This window comes from Tinamus guttatus, unplaced genomic scaffold, assembly GCF_059628265.1.
Source record: "Tinamus guttatus ecotype Peru unplaced genomic scaffold, ASM5962826v1 Tinamus_guttatus_pri_ptg000260l, whole genome shotgun sequence".
NCBI classification, from domain to species: domain Eukaryota; kingdom Metazoa; phylum Chordata; class Aves; order Tinamiformes; family Tinamidae; genus Tinamus; species Tinamus guttatus.
In genome coordinates this window covers 724,338-741,663 of record NW_028288794.1, presented here as the reverse complement: position 1 = coordinate 741,663, position 17,326 = coordinate 724,338, and the positions used below count along the sequence as shown (strand labels likewise).

Below are 17,326 nucleotides of genomic sequence, written 5' to 3'. Positions count from 1 at the left end.
CCTTTATGAGTTATGGGAAAACCCAGCTTTTTTAGGTTTCTAACTGTTTTAAGTATCATTGAAACACTGGGCACTTTCTGAGCTGTTAACTAGATGTAAATTTGTTAAATCTATGCTGGTCTGTCTTAATGTTTTATAGCATTCCTCTAAGGAATGGTCACGATTCTGCTGATGTGTCTTTATCAATTATTTAAGAAGAAAACCCTTTGGCTTTTAAAGTACTTTTTTTTTTTTTTTTTTTCTTAATAAGAAGGACTAGTTTTGCTGGAACAAGTGAATTGTTCCATCTCAATATTGATTGGGATTTATCTGTAAACAGCGTGTTTTGTAATTTCAGACAAATTCTTAGCAGATTAATTACTACAAAACTATTTTGCCAGAAAGTTTTGTACATGCTCAGGGCTATGTGATTTCCCCCTTAAAGTCATCACAAGTATTTGTATCCGGCAAGTTTCAGGTAGCTTTGTGTTATGCAGACATTTATTAGCCTGTGTTTTATTGAGGGAATTTTAATTGTACTTTGTGCCTGCCTTGACCATTTCAGTTTATGGCAGGGCATAATAACTACTGGGAAGCAAGTCATCTAACAACAACAAAAACATGTCTAAGTACTTGTTTAACTAAGGCTTGACAACTTATTTTTGAGGTTTCGGTTGAATCGGTTCTGGGCTAACAGTCAAATAAAACTAAAGTTAACAACCAAAGAGCTTTGACAACTGTACAGTTTCCTAAATCTTGAAATATTTTTATTTTTGACTCGGAATTTTTTCTAGGAGTTGTTTCTCAAGCTGGGCACAAGAAGTGCTGCAGTAACCGTGGGATTTTTGAGGTTACAAGCAGCAGTGTTGAAAATCTGGCCCTTGCTTGGACCTAGATGACATTATAGATCTCTAAAGTTATTAGTCTTTTGGAAAAAAAGGAGAAAAAACAAACAAACAAACCTCTATCTCTGTAATGTAGAGTCTTGTAATAAGATTTAGAGACTTGTGTCTGGTGCTGTAGGGGTTGGGAAATTAGGCATGTACATATGGGTAGAAGGTTCTGCAAATAGCTCTTCACTTGTGATGCAATTTTTTTTTTTTTTTTTTTTGCAGTGTTAGGGGTTCTTATGTCCCCCAAGTAAGTGGGTAGTGCTTATTTGGATGCATTTATGCCTTAAATAAGAGGGTATTCCTAATGGCTTTCTGCATTTTTCTCACGGTTGTGGAGTAGGTTGCGAAATATGTACTTATATTAAAACCCAACAAACCTGACTTGATACTCCTTTTCTTCAAGAGGAGTTATCCTGATGTTCACAGCATAGGTGGAAAGCCTCTGAATCAGGAGGGAGGGATATCTTTTTTTAGGTTGTCTGTTTTGCTGATGCAGGAGTAAGGGAAGCTCTCTGAAGTCAACTGCTAAGTGTAGAAGTTGCCTGTCCTGCTGCTTTCTGTGGGTGCTGCTCCTCTTGCCCAGACTCCCAACACGTAGCAAGGAGCCACGTGGGAAGGGCTAATGAAAGAGTAAGAAGCGCCTCAAATAAGAAGGGTGCCTGTAGTGCTAAAATCAGTGTGAGTCTGCCTTTTTGAATGAGCGTGTTTAAAGCGGCCTTTACTGAGCCCATAAAGATCACAAACCAAGGAAGTGACCACTTAACTGGATAACTTTGCATGTCTTTGTGTTCTCCCGAATTTCTGCTCCTTAAACCTTCCTGACCCTTGTCAGGGACCTCTGCAGAGGGAGATATGAGGAGACTCTGTAAGAATTTAAATGGTGATTACTGTATGAGTCTTCTATAACATAAGCTACTAAGGAAGACTATGTTAACTACACTCATAGTTATTATTTTGAAAAAGTAATAATTGCAGTTTCATCATTTAGAAATAGATTGTGGGCTTCATACTTACAGAAGCTCTTGAAATGGAAGATGTTTTGAGCTTCTGTCACAACTCCCTCAAGTGCCTCATTAGATACTGTTTAACAGGTACTGGACTCTATGGCACAATATGATCTTATAGTTTATTTTTTTAATGTGAAATGGTGTTCTGCTTATACACTTTGTATAAAAGTGTTTACAAACAGTATTCCACTCTCATCGTGATATAGTTCCAGTCCCTCTGCTGTCTAGGAATTGGCTGTGTTTGTGCCATTCTTACACTCAGAATAAACCCGAGTTTATCCCCAAATGTTGGGTTGAATTTGGATAGTGTGTCAGAATGGCCTTTACCTCTGGTTTACTTCTTGATCATTTCTCTTAGATTCAGTTTTCTAATATTTGATAGAAATATTTTTCTGTGCCTTGCCAAAGATGATGTCTGGGCTTCTCCTGTCAGATGCAATAGCTATTTTTATTATACTGCTACAGGTAATTATTACTAATGATGTGCCCTGTTCAGGGGAAGGTTCTGGCTTTAACTCAGGAGCCTGTTAAATCTTGCCTCAGTGGATGTGAGCTTTCTTCTCTAATGTTCCCCAAGCCTATCACTACTGGGGTGTTTCAAGAACAGCACCATAAAATTGTTGCAATGCAGAAGAATGAAAAAGGTGTCCCCACACCCCGGATAGCTTAGTGGTAAGAAAGAGCAGTTACCAAAGACTTCCTCATGGAATGCAGCTAAAAAAAGACAGGGAACATTTAATAAGTCTAAGAAAAATATGACTTCATTTCTTCTCCCATCACTGGTATTTCTTCTGTTGTATTTTGGAGTAACTTTCTGAAAGAAAAAGAAACTTTGGAGAAGCAAGAATGCCCCTTCTGGTGGTAGAAGTGAATCCTTAGGAACTTTGCAGAAGTAAATCTGTCTGCTTTGAACTCTGGGTATAGAGGGAAGTTCTTTTTGGCCAAAGACTCTCTGCAGGCTCTTCCATGAGCTTTGGGTTGATGTAAGCATCTCTTGTGAACTTGGGAATTTGAGACAAAAGTGTGCAAGGGTCCAGGAGGTTGAAGAGTTATCCTTGGGCATTAGGAGCACGAGAAGCAGGCAGTTTGGGGTCCGTCTGAAGCCAGGCTTTATGTGTTCCCCTCAGCTACTCCGTGCTAGCTTGTTTGGAAGGAGGGCCCCTTCACTGCAGATACTTGCAGGGGCCTTGGCAGGGATCTGCATCGCTTTGGGTGGACGTGCTTGGAGGCAGCTGTGAAGAAAGACCCAGAAGCTGGAGGCTGGGGTGACAGGGTTCCCTTTGGAAAGTGGGAAAAGCTGCTGTGTGAATCTAGTCAAGACAGGGCTCGGAGACCTCGCCTGCCCTTTGGCTTTTGGCACTGGGTTTGCTGCTTCCAGCGTTGAAGCTGGAAAAAAATGCTGAGATGATGCTCTAATAGATTAAGGTGTTATAAAGTATGATTGAGAAATTCAAGTTAATTGAGATAATGTTTAGGACTATGACAAAGCTTGAGGTGGGGGGGGTGTGTGTTCTGTTTTACTTTTTAATTGTTATATTGCCCACAATTTAAACTGTTTTCTGTGATTTGTGATGCTGATGCCACTCATCTTGGTTGGCTCACTGTGTGTGGGTTCTCTTCTTTCCATGACCTTACATAACTTCTTACTCCCGTCTTTTGCCTCCCCCACCTTAAATTTCTAATGGCATAAGTTTCTCTTTCATGTAGGTATTTAAGGTATTTAATCAGTAAAGAGTATTCTGATACCAGTTATACATTTAAAAAAAACCTTAATCACTCAACTGATTTGTATTTGTTTAAAGTTTACTTCCCTTTGTATATTAAAAAAAAATCCTGATTATCTCCATTTTCAGTGAGGCATTTTGTTTATGAAATGTTATCTTATGGGAATTAGCGAGTCTGAATGCAAATGCTATATTCTTTCTTCGGAGCTACTCTTGCGGAGATGCAAATTTTATTTACATTTTGAAATGCTGAATGTTTGATAATCAAGAATATTGAAGTTTGAGAATGAGCTGCCTATCTGATACGGAGAAAATCTGCAGCAGGATCATTAAAACAGAGAGGATAGAGAGCAGAAAACTTCAAGATCACAGAACACTGGGAAAATGAGCTGGCAAGTCACGTGCTGTGATTTGCTGGATTAATAAGTACTTTTGTACGGCGTTTCATCTGCCGGGCGTAAGAAGCTCCCCTCCTTTCATATCCCACTGCTCAGGGAGGCATGGAAGCCCATTTCATGCGGTATACATAAGAGCTTTCCCTGTTATTCTCTCAGCTGTTTTGCACTATAAAATAAATATTTTATGTGTTCTCTTTAAAAGATTAAAAAGTTTCTGTGGAGATGTATTTCAAAGGGGCTTTAAATGACACTGACCTACTTTCTGGCAGTAATGAGTCTTTTTCTAGAAAAAGTTATCTGGAAGCAAGAGCGCCCTTTCTGTAAACAGTGAAGATGACAGGAATAAGCTCTGTCTGTTTTTAACGCTGTTAGGGTGTCGCACACCTCCTCCGTGGCGGCTGCCTGGCCGGACAGCCGCTCTCCTGGTGACAGAGTCCCTTCGCCCCGCGCTCGTGTGGCGCCCGGCGCGGTATGGCCGGGTGTGACGTGCGGGGCTTTGGAGAGTCACCCGGAGCCACGTGCCCGCTGCGAGAGCGAGGACACGGAACCGGCTCGGGGAAACTGCTTCACATGGTGCTTACGCTTTCTCGACGCTGAGGACAGCCAGCGTGGCTGGCGAAGGGCCAGGTTCCCACAAAGGCTTGCACACAGGTCGCATTGTTCATAAATTCACAGTCTGGTTTCACGGAAGTGAAGGACAGGAATGTACATCCGTAGGTACCTGGGTTCCTTAAAAATAGAAAGTTTTTATTGCCAGCAACTCCTGCGAATAAGATCTCCTATCTGTAGTGAGTCCTTTTTAATCTTAGCTACTCGAAGTGAGGATGTAGCTGTCCTTGAGGTTTGGGGTGAATGGTGTCGGAGGCCTTCCTTCTCTTCTGCTCTGTCCTCCTTTGGCCATGTGCAGACCCCGTATTTACATGAAAAGCTTGCACTGGTTCTTAGAGTCTTTTTAGTCGTCCAGGTGTTAACGAAAAGGGGCTCTTAGCTTAAAAGCTGTGTTGGCCAGACTCCCTGGAAGGTGCTCAGCAGAGGAACCATTAGCAATGAGCAGTCAGTGTGTTGAGCTGTACAAGTTTTTATTTGGTGCAACAAGCCAGCCAAGATGCTGCAAGAACAGATCATTGCAATATTTGAAATATTGAAGTCGATATTACTGGATGGTGCATGACTGAGAACATCTGGGTAGCCAAGAATGACCGACTGAGCAAAGGTTCCCACTGCTCATGATGCCAGCCCTGCTTCTCTTAGCAGTGATGCTAGAAATTTGTTCATTGTTGTGGAAAACCTCCAAGAATGCCCTTTTCTCTGTCTGATCTAACTAATCTAACTGTTGGGATAAGCTGGGCTGATGGAATAAAACTTGCAGGAAGCTGAGACCTATTCTCAATTAAATAGAGGCTAAAGATTGGTAAAGTTGAGGGTGCAGCGTAATATTCTGTACTATCAAATTGGCGTCTAAAACTGAAATATGTATCACTGATGCATTAAACTGTTGACATAAGGAACCATTGGTTGAATTTCCCTAGAATTAGCAAGAACCAAATGCTAGCAGTTCTGACAAACAATTTTCAGTGATACAACGTGTAGTGAAGCTATTCTCCTTAGCTAAATCAAATGCCCAAGAGCAGGAATTGTCACCAATGTGGTGATAAACAAGTATTAACGAATCTCTAAGCTTTGATCTTCACAAACAAAACCAAGGCTTTCATATTCATGGCAACCTTGAACACTTGCAGTTTTAAAGGCTGTTTCCTTTTTCTGTGAACAGTAGTTCATCTCTCTAGAACACATTACTAAATCCTCTTTTGCTTGCAAACCCAAGTGGGTTACAGAGCAAATACTCAATATATCAGCATCTGAAATTAGGATTGTGAGTAACTGCAGTTGACTTAAACTTGGATGAGAAGTAGCATTTACCAATTTGTTCCATTCAATTAGAGAAAACTCAGGGTTTGTTGGGGTTTGATTGATGATACTACCTCTATAGGAATTTTACCCGTATATAGTTTATCTAATCATGGCAGTGATAATAGTTCTGTAATATCTTCTGAGCCTGTATAAATGCCATAGCCATAGATATATTATCTTCCAAAGACTGAATACTTGAAAGCATAACCAATTAATCATGTTGTAGGATGTTTTCCCATGTTGGAAGAATCTGGTGTCTGGTGGGTAGCATGAGAAAGCTTATTAGCTATGACTTCACTATTTGCTGAATCTCCAGCAGACAAACCTGTTCCAAAAGGATTTTGTTTTCCTTCTGATTTCAAATAAGGGTTTGAGAGCTTCTGAATGTTTCTGGTTAACTCATCTTGTCCATCCTTGTCTACTTACTTTCGAATAGTCAAATACAGGGCGCTGAAACAGCAGGGCAGCAGATCTGCAGAGGCAGCCTTGGCGCCTCCGGCCCTGTCTTTTGGGTCACAGCTTATTCCCTCTCTGGGAGTGCAGAAGGCGCTGGCGCGTGGGTAGGTGCCACCCGTATGATCACTGAAGCCTTGCATGCAACACGCCAGAAACCGCTGCGCAGAGCGGCTCCAAGCAGGCCGGGGAGCCGGCGTTCCGGCCGCTCGCCGCTGGGTCCGAGGGCCTCATTGCACCTAGGGAGCAGACGCAGAAAATATGACTGTGTTTTTCCTGTAAAGAGAAGAACTAAAGAGGATGTTGTGGCTGCTCCCTTTGCTTCCCCTGGGATAAAGTTTAGCTCAAATGTTACAACTATTTCCATTCTCATCCATGTTAACACACTGTGCAAGGATGAACTTTTGGTCACTCAAGACGGTTCTTGCAGTTCCCAGATTGGGGCTTATTTGTGGTGGCTGGAGGTTCACCTTTCTGTTTCTTCAGTTGGAAATATTTCCTCCATAGCCTGCCATGATTACCCTTGGGAATTTCATCCTGGTAAACAGCGTGACTAACCTTATCCACAATATAGGCTGGCCAATCCCACTTAACGTGTTGGTGAATGTTTATTCATAGAGAATTTCCGATGCGTTAACAGCTGACCTGTGTCCCATGTAACTGGTTTTCTAGCTCATCCTAAGCTTTTGTTTGTATCCCTTTAGGCTTTTTGCATTTTTCTCGCTGCCTATGGGTGTACCTAGGCTGCTATTTCTACTGATATTTCAACCTATTTGTCTGTGACCACCCTATGCTCCCGAGGGTGGATATAACTCTACCCCGAACCATCGCGCTCAGGTGTTTGCATTAGCTGCCCTGCCACAGCTTGGATGAGGTATAACCAGGAATTGCTTTAAATCCTTGTAAAGGGCAGTTTCTCATCCCAAACCTTGCCGTTGGCTTTAGGGTGTTCCTTTCTGCAAGTTCATTTGTGATTTTTTTTTCCTTTTTTTTTTTTTTTTTGTAAGTAACCAATAAAAAGGCATGGATTTTTCTGCAAAGAACTTTATCAAAAGCCTTGGGGGAAAAAAATAAGCCTAAAAATGAGGCTGTGAGTTGAATATTGGTTGGAGTTGGAATTTTACAAAGTGTTTCCAGTCTCTGAACATCTGGGATCAACCTTTCTATTCCAGTGACATCCCTAAGTATTTGAATTCTTTTTGAACTAACTGAGCCTTTTCCCTGCTGTCTTTAGATCCTGTTTCGATTGTGATAGTCAATACTGTTTCAGTGAGTTCTTTTGCTTTCTCTTTGGTGAGTGACCGGATTAAAATCCGATCCGCATGTGAGCTCACATGCTTTCTGGATTCTGGCTGCAGTTTTTTCCACAAGTAAGTGTGGTGTGTATGTGTGTGGCAAGTAGTGGGGGAAGAGTGGTAACTTTGGGGGGTGTAAGTGATTGCAGATGGGATTCCCAAAAAAGAAGCTGCAAATTTCTACTAGTAAACTGGATTCAAGAGTGCAGAAGAAAAGCAGTGGCTACGTCTATCACATTGTACCAGCGTGACCCTGCTGCACTTGCTGCCACCACCTCCCTGTATTTGGCAACCACAGGAGCTACCAGGGCTGTCTGGGCATTAAAGGCTGTGTTTTCTGCTGCAAGCCTTTGAGGCCCACGTGCTTTGTGCACAGGCCATAGGGGAGCATTACAAATAGCATCTCTGTGACTGCACCTTGATTTACCAGGTCTTCTATTACTTCTATTACTAAAAGACCATTTGCCAAACCCACCATAAGGTAGCCTTCCTTTGGAAATGGCATAACCAAAATTCCTCCTTTTGGGCTCTCACTAACTGTGCTGTGCGTTACTCCCTTTAATGTCCCTAGATGGAAGGGGATGTATTCCCAAACTGCTGTAAGTTGATAGGCATTGCTGTAGCCACTTAGTGATCTGCTGTTGAGTTTTTCTGCCCGAGTTTAGCATAGATATCTCGAGAATGTCTGTGGATGCGCCTGTGTCTACTAAAGAGTGGAATAATTTTCCTAGATTCTATATGGCCATTTCTATTGTGGGTCTTCCCCAAGGGTCTGCTGACAAGAGCACCAGGATCCATGGTGGTGTTGAGCCCCCATGGACCTGTGCTCCCTAGCAGAACGTAGGGACCTTGTCTAGGTCTCACTTGCTTGGATGGAGTTTACAGGCCCTGATACAGATTGATCTGAAGGCCATAGAGGTTGCTGTAGTTCTTGCTTCTGGCAAAAGTCTCTAATACTAAAGTGTGATCAAATTGGTTCTTGATAGATTATCCTTTCTTCTTCAAGAGCACTGAGTTCCTTACAGAGCTGGTCTCTGGCTCTTGTCTGGATTTAGGAAGTTTTGGACAGGGATTCTGAGAGAGGAGTGAATTGATGGCCTCATTTTAGAGGGAGCAGGAGGGGGTTTTGAGCGAGGATTTGTCTCTGACTAGAGGTCAGACCGTTCCTTGAAGGGTGTTGAAATTCGGGTTTTGTGAGCTTTCCTGCCCCATTGAGTGAGAAGTTGGGTGAGAGCCATAGTTACAGTCTCAATGGGTGTACAGGATGTTTTCACCTGTCGCTGCCAGGGTTTCCTGGTGCTCCCAGTGTCCTGCAAAAATTCAGCCACTCTGCTCAAACTGACAAAATATTCTCCCCATGTGTTCTGTGTGTGGTCAGAAAGTTCTGGGCTTAATTTGATTGAGGAACCTAATTCCTCCCAGGTGAGGGCCATAAACTCCTTCCCATCATAATTAGGGCTCCCACGGTGAACAGGAACTTTGAGAGAGGATCCCTAAAAGATTCTTTTGAGCTATGTAATGCTCAGGATTTTCATTTAGCCTCTGATCCTATGGAATGGAGGGAGTGTTAGGACTCTTCCTTCGAAAAACTAAAGCAGGGTGAATACCTCTCAAATCCACCTGTTAAAAGTTCATGTCTAGATCAGCTAAAATTCTTAAAACTTCCCCAAACATGAATGGGTCTGTATTAGCCAGTTTTGCATGAGCCAGCTGGGCTAGCTTTATTCCAAGCACAGATATATGCTCCCTGGTCCAGTGCACCGGTCAGTTACTATATTTCTATTTAAAGGAGCTAATTGGTCTTCAGTTGGCTTATCCTCATGGGGCCGCTATCAGAGTGTTTGCCTTGCTTCTTCCTGGAGCCTTGTCTCTTATTTCCTGTCCTTTCAACCCCTCAGGTTATAGTACAGGGTTAATGGAGTGGAATCCCTCCAGCTTAGGGTGGAAAAGAACTTTTGGCATTATATTCTTTAACTATTAAATTCTGGAGGAAGAAGATTCAGGGTTTAGGGAAAAATTGAGAGCACCTTCTGCCTTGGAATCAGCTCTTAACCTTTCATGCAAAGCAAATTTTTCTCTTGGATTTGCAATGGATTTCTTGCATTGATCTTGACTTATTGTAGGGTTTTTTATATATTTGTATATTTTTTTTCTTTTGTTTTTGTTTTCCCTTGTTTTTGTGGGAATTTCCTCCTCTTCTACTTTCTGGTTTTTTTTTTTTTTTTTTTTTAAAGTTCTTTACCTCCTCGTTTTTTTCCCTTTGGAGGTCCTGTGAATCCCATAAAGCTCCCATGGCACAGGCTTTCTCTCTGCTACCTTTTAACATTGCCCATGTGCCGGGGCTGATGTGCTCTTGCTGGCGGCAGGGATGGCATCTGCTCCTTTAACCCAGCCGACCCTCCGGCAGCATTTCCCTTGTTTAATCACCCACTCACGCGGTTTAGTAACATCCTTTTCCTCCTTTACATATTTTTTAGCCAGAGCTATATGGCCTGTTTCATCTTGTGCACTTCCCATAGTGGTTTTTTTTTTTTTTTTTTTTTTTTTTGCACAAACACTGCTGAGAATTTTGTTGCTCCAAACAACTACCATGTAAGATTTAAATGTCTTTTCTGTAAGAAGCAGTCCTGAAATTACTTTCTTTCAGAGTTCAGTTGCTGATGAGCATCTAGAGAGCCAGATGAAAAGATGCACTTCTGGTAATTCCCGTTACCCCCCTCATAAGCCTTCTTACAGGTTTCTTACAGGTTTTGCCTCTGCATTTGTGGTTCATACAATAAAGTTGGGATATGGCTCTTCCTTAAGACTGGGGGAACTGTGATTTGCTGAGAAGTAAACTCAAGATCTGGCACTAAGAGATTGCTGCTTATGAACTGGATTGGATGCAGTGTCTAAGGCGGTGGCCATGAGGAGGGTGGTCATGAAGAAGAAACCTTGTAATCTAATAACATTTTGCACTACCACTTCACACCATACTTGTAATATATTTTCCCCTCTGCATTTATTTCAGGGGAGGCATTGGTCAGTTAGGGGCAAGACCAACATGTTGAATCCTCCACTCAATGATGCCAGCTTTTTCTCTCTGAAACTTTATTGATAAATTACCTGTTCAGAAGATCTATTGCATGGTTAGAGTGTCTTAGGTTTTTCTTAGCCATAGTGCTTAGCCCATTCCTACCCTGTTGGTATTTTAATTACCCAAAGAAAGGCTTTGGTAGCTGTCTTAACACTGTGTAGGGAAGTTGCATGAAGGCTCTGTGGAGGCAGCAGCGGTTGGCAGTGTGGAGGTAGCAGAAGAATTATCAACTCTGGAAGCAAACTTAAAATTCCAGCAGAAGCAGCAGCAGATCAGACTTCTCAGTACGGGGGAAACAGCTGTGTGGTCAAACTCGATAGAATGTTCTCTCTGGCTGTGGTGTCTCTTGTGTGAAAAGCAGCAATATTTACACTGTCATATAGGGTGTGACTTGGAGGAAAGTCCTGGTTTTACGTAAGTGTGAAGCAGGATGTTGTGTTGATCACTGGGTTATCACAAGCCCTGTAGCACGGTGTAGGAGCTCACAGAGGCAGCTCTGCAGTGTTGCTAAGCCTAACGAGGAGCCCTGTGCCTCTGAGGGACACGTGCTTGGTGCACAGGTGCTGTTCATTGCAGAGTGATGGTGCCAACTTGCCTTAAGAAGCTCTGCCTGGGAGAGCTGAGAGCCTCTACAGGCTGGAATCAGATGTGACTCCGCTTGCTGTCTGATTCTTCAAACCATAACAGAGTACATAGAAGCTCCACCTGTATTTTCATTCTTATATATGTAAACTGGCCATGTTCTGGCTTTCCTGTAAAAGGAACAGTGCTCATTTCTAGGACCTTTCAAACTTTGTGAAGTTTTTACTTTTTGCACCATCAAAGAGTTGAGAGGTTCTGGACAAGTGTTTTTGCTGCATCTTCAGAAGAAATGAATTGTTCTGTGCTCCAGCTTGGAGTTCAAGCTGAAATTCCTTCTAGGTGAGTGTCCCTGCTAAGGGTCATTTCTACATTCCTCCCATTTCTCTCTCTATATGTGCTTTTTAATGTGGTTCTTGCACTTTGGAATTCCTTCAAAGCCTGTCTCTAAAGCAAGATTTTTTTCAGGCTTCAGCAGAAAGATGATCAGCAGGTACTTGCAATGAGAGAGAGAGAACTCTCAGTTGTTTGGAATAAGGTATAGGATAGGAAAAGGGTAGCAGAAAAGTTATGCTTGAGGCTATTGGCTGTTTAAGATGGTCCTTGGGACCATGTGTTCCAATCTGAATGTGCAGAATCTTTTTCCATAAACTCACCTGTTTTATTCCCCATTTTTCAATTCAGTTTGACCTTTTATTTCATTTCATGTGTACTCACCCCAAATTAAATTTATTACTGGGCTGCAGTAGGGGGCATTTTCTTAGTACTTATTTTAAGTTAACAGACTTGTCTTCTGAGGGTCATATCTCTTACGATGCTGAGACTTGTTTGCAAGTTTTGCATGTGGTCAGATCGGTTAGGACACAACTGAGCTCTCGAGTAAAGTTCAGAATCATTGGAATGACTGGAGAACAGGAGTGGAAAATTCAGTTATTCCCAGATGGGTGTCATCCATAAACACAATTTTATTTGTTTATTTTTGTATTTTAACTCTAGAAATTCTGTCACCCGACTACCTGCACTTTGGCATGTACTATTTACTCTTATTTCAAAATAAAATGTTGCCCTATTTGAGGACATTTGGTCAAAGGTTTGACAGTCTTCTATATAGAAGTTTTTCATGTTGCCGGGTGTGAAAGAAGAGATGAAGAAACAGTTGAAACAGAATGTTTCTTCTCTTGATGTACTTTTAGTACAATGCCAACTAATGAGCAATGAGGTCATTCCTGCTATATGAAAATTAAAATGTGTTAGTGGGTTTTTTCAATTTTTGTTAATTTACAGTTTTTAAGAAATGCAAAAAATAGTACTCTTTCACTCAGATACTGGGAAAATCAGATACTTTACTGGCAGTGCTCTTGTTTACTCTGAAATACTTAACAGAAAGATGTTTTAAAATTGCTGGGGGCCTGTGATGACTCTTGGGTTTAACAGACATCAACAAAACTAGTGGGCTGAGATGCTTTTTAGCTTTTTTTTTTTTTTTTTTTTTTTTTTTTTTTTACTTTTTAAGAGCGGTAAAGCTAACATTAAACTCACTAGTATCTGCATTACACGCAAACAAATATGCGTATGGGCTTTTATGAGAAGTTACTGCATTACTGTCTCCTGGTAATCTCTTTGAAACTAAACTGGATCAAAATTGCTCTTTTTTGGACCTTTTTGAAGAGAAATGTGCACTGGCGGTAGCTATTCAGGAATTTGTCTGGTATTTCAAGCTTAAGTCAAGCTCTAAAGTCTGTCAAAGCCCTTCAGGACTGGGTTGGGTTCCACAACATCCTGAAAAGCAGCTCTCGCGCTTCCCAAGCACTGACCTCCTACCACAGCCCTGGGAGCTGTGAGCACCCAGCTCCACCGGTTACATGTCCACAGCTTCCTACCCACGTGTTTGTCAGCCCAAGGTGAAAATACGTGGATTAATGCATGAAAGGGGCAATATTTATTTATTAATACAGTTGCATTACAAGTTCTACCAGCCGAATCTGTTTATAAAGTCCTGCTGAGCTGCATCTGTGTCCCAAGGAAATGCTGAAGTAGCGCAGTGAAAGGAGGCCGACCTTGGCTCCCGTTTGGTTCCCTCTCCCAGGTTCCCAGGGTGGTGGAACAAGGATGCCTGGAGCGTTCTGCTTGGAGTGTGAAGGTTTCCCTGTATCTGCCTGTCGGGCCCCCCGGAGATGCACTGGATAAGCTCGCAGGCAGCCTCCCGAGCGGCACCAGGTTGTGGAGCGCTGTGAGAACGTTGTGTGCGCACACACGGGTGCGCTCCTCGGCTCTTGGTGCGTGTGGTGTGCTCAAGGAGCAACAGCCTTGAAAGGGAACCCACCAGCCGGACTTATTCTTCCCAGCGGTTCCATCTGGTCTCCTTCACTTTGTAGTTATGTCAGGGCTATCTCAAAGGGCTGAGTTTTGAAGTTGGAGCATGTTCTGCAAGAACAGCTGGGCAAGGTCAGCCGAAAGGCTCAAGTAGAGCCGGGCTCTGCTCTTGCAGGGAATCACACACCTTGTTCTGCAAGGCCTCCCTCGGCATGGAGCATGTGTAGGCAGCAGTTCACATCCTGCATGGCATGAGCTGCTGCCTTCAGAAGGTCTCCTCCTTTCCATTCGACTGAAGAGAGTGGCTGTAGCACCCGAGTAATCCTTGGAAAGCACTAGGGTGCTGGTAGAGATGGATGTCGCATTTAAATGAAAGCAAATTGTACAAAAATCCTCCTATCATTTCTGTTCTGTATCATTGCAGTTGTGGTAGGGGCTGAATAATCTCAGCACTGAGAAATTCTTCATCTGTGCCTGGGTTGATTAAACACCCAAGTGGGGTTTTGCCAGTGCCACCAGCAATTCTCCTTCATTTGGAGCTCCTGAATTTGGGAACAGCACAGTTGCCTGCTCTGGAGAGGACTCGTGGAAAATCTTACCGGGCTGCGGCTGCGCTCTGTGGTAGGGCTGGCATCAGGCTGCTGGAAAAATGACAGATGAATTCAAAGAAATCATTAAAAAAAATCAATCCTGACCCTTTCACTATTCAAGAAGCTATGTACTCATTTTTGTTTGGAGCCGCAGCGTTGCCAAACCACATAAATAGCTTTACGGGGAAAATTGCAATAGGAAGGAGAGCTAGTTTGTGAGCTTTGAACCACTAGCCTTGGCTTTATTTAGGTAAGCCTTTTGTCTGAAAGGCTGCTGCTGTTGTCATGTAACCCCATCACATTTTATAAAGTAGGAAGAAATATGATTTTGGTTTTGGAGGCATTTGATACCTCTCTTGGCAGCCGGCTTCTGGTGTTGTGCATTTTGGTTCTTGGATATGACCGTCCATGAACTACTGTGTAATGACTCTTTGCTGTCAAGTTTCACCTTTTAATCGATAGCACAAGATCAATACAGTTATTTGTACCTGCGGTCACTTTAGACATAAAACTAGAGAGTTGGGTGCTCCTGGGAGATGGGTAATCCCCCTCCTGCCCTTAGCAGGCTCATTTGAGGAGGGATCAGAGGGCAGGCTTTTCACCTCGGTAAAGCTGTCTCCAGTGTTTTTGATCAATTGGCAGCATTACAGGTACAAAAAACTTGAAGGCTGTCAGTTTTAAGATGTACATCGGCTGCAAAAAAAGCATAACAGTGAAAGGATTTTTCTCTATTCTGCTTCTGCATTCAAAATTTGCACTGTTTAGCTGAAGAAGAAGAAGAAAACACCCTTATAACTGTGACTCTCCTTTTTATAGCCAGCGCAAGAACAAACAACTTGAACTTTCCCCCTCCATCTTTTAGTGTTGCATGAAGTACGCTGCTCTTGTTGAAGGAGATGAAAGTCTGGACTGATCTCAGCTGTTCAGAAAATAAGCAAAAACCGACGGATGCCAAGAACCTACAAGCCTAACTCTGATAGTCTCTCCAAGGGTTGAGTCTTTGATATCTGTCGCTTTAGAGAAAGCCCTGAGACTTTAAACACTTTCTTCTCAGTGGCGTTACGTAACCCTTTCCAGGAGAAGGCATGTGATCCTCACAGCTCAGCAAAGCCCGAAGAAGGGCTGGGACATCCCTGCTGCGGCCGGTATCTGATTGGCATTACATACGTATAGTGCACGTATGTAACACATGTAGATCTCTTTGCTTTCCGACGGGTGGAAAGCCTGTTCTGCAGGGCTTGTAATTCTTGACAAGTCATATCGTGATGACTTCTCTGGCAGGTAGAGGTGCTGTTCGTTCCGTATGCCTTAAAAATTCTTGCTTTGTGTTACAGGTGGGCTTGCGCAGTAGCTGTTTCAAGTAGGGCATCAGACCTGCCTTGGTTGTTTTACTACTTGCAAGCAGAATTACAGCTTGAAGCAGGGCGATCTGAACAGACCCAGCACCAGCTTGTATTCACAAAAGATAGGAAATGCTCCAAATTAATCTTTGCCTTTATTTATTTTTTTTGTTTCCATGAGAAATGTGTGCCTAGCACTTCTGTCCGGTCATTGGCATCCTGCAGCTTGCCAGGACTTCCTAGCGGAGCTGCTGTGTTTTTAATCTGCCGCTCGCTGTGCGAGACCTCAGCTTCTGCGTCTCAGCCAGTTTAACGAATCGGTTTCTGACTGGGTGCTTCAGGAGAATTCCTCCTCCTCCGCTGATTAAATTCTGGCGTGAAGCATGAAATGCTGCTTGCGTCAATAAATCGTCATAACCTTTGCCTGTGTCTGTCAGCGTAAATACGCGTGGACTCTAACGTGCCCGAAAGTAGGCCAGAGGTTGCCGGTGTTGCAGCTGCAAAACGGACAAGTCCAAAGGATTGCTGGGCTGTGGGATGTGCTTGCTCACATGCACAGCGGCGTACAGCAAAGCGGTTGCTTTGCAGGCTACAAGTTGGGCTGTTGCCCCCAATCTTTTTTGCCACTTGAGACTGTTTCACACTGCTCTGGCTCGCTTGGGAAGGCTCGTTGGTGAGCAGGTTGCTAGGACCTCCTTTTCCCCCTGAATCTGCAAAGCAGAACTAATATTTCCTTTTGTCAAGGTGAGTATGGATTGCATTTTGCCAGAGAAGGGCATCTTTTGTGGGTAACCGCTTGGAATACTTGGGCTGCAGTTGCTTGAAATCATTAGAGTGTTCTAGCAATCGGCTGAAACACATTTTCTACAAAGCCATTCGCTGTCACTGTGCAAATCAGGTTCTGAAGGCTGAAGGAATAGGTGGTAAGAAACCTGATAAATAACTTAGCAGCATTACAAAGATGAATAGTACACCTGAATGGTAAAACAAGAGTATGGCATCATATTTTTCCTCGTTTCCAAGTTGTTTTGCTTCCGTTGGAAGTAGCAGCACAATTTTTTTCCTCCCCAAAGAGAAGTAAAATCTTGCTCTGCAGCAAGTTTAAAGCTAGGAGTGGTTAGGGTGCAGTGAATGCCCCCGCTGCTGTGCAGGGTCAGAGCATGTCCATGTGCCACTCGCGTGTGCAAGGTGCCGCACAGTCCTGCTGCTTTGCTGCAGTACGTGGCAGTGGTTGATAGAGCTGTCTCTGCTCCGGTAACTCTCTTGTTAAAAGCATCACAAAAATGTCAGTGGTTTGTTAGTAGTGCCGCTTCCAACTCCCAGTAAGGCAGAGGAGGAGCAAAATGAAGTGGCGAGACATTTGAAAACGCGGTGACTGAGTCCTGTGAAATGCAGTCCTGCTGAACAGGGCATGTTAAAGGAATGTTTATAAGTGATGGACTTGGGTTTAGATAACTTTTTTTCTTACCCTGGGTTAGTTGCAGTCTGACACTTCAGACTTAGGCTCCTTTCTGTGTTTTGATTCTTGGAGGGAAGACATGAGAGAGCTGTTAAAGGAATCTGAAATAATACAGTTACAACTGCTTGTCAGTGTGAATCAGAGGTTAGCAAAAAAGCTGCCAGTGTGCTGAGGCTCCAGCAGTTTCTTAAGGCACGCACTCATAAAAAGTCTGTTTGGTCTTTTGGGATGCTTTCTTGTTTCTCCCATTGGGATCGTGGTACCCTATGGCCTCTGGAGCTCCCCTGCCAGGAAGTGCTGCTTGAAGGA

At 43.1% G+C, this 17,326-nt stretch overlaps 1 protein-coding gene across 3 annotated transcripts in view; it reads left to right on the top strand.

Moving 5' to 3' along the window:
- Positions 1-17,326, top strand: part of HDAC4 (histone deacetylase 4) — a 211,375-nt gene that overhangs the window by 25,703 nt on the left and 168,346 nt on the right. The gene's annotated exons all lie outside the window — the stretch shown is intronic.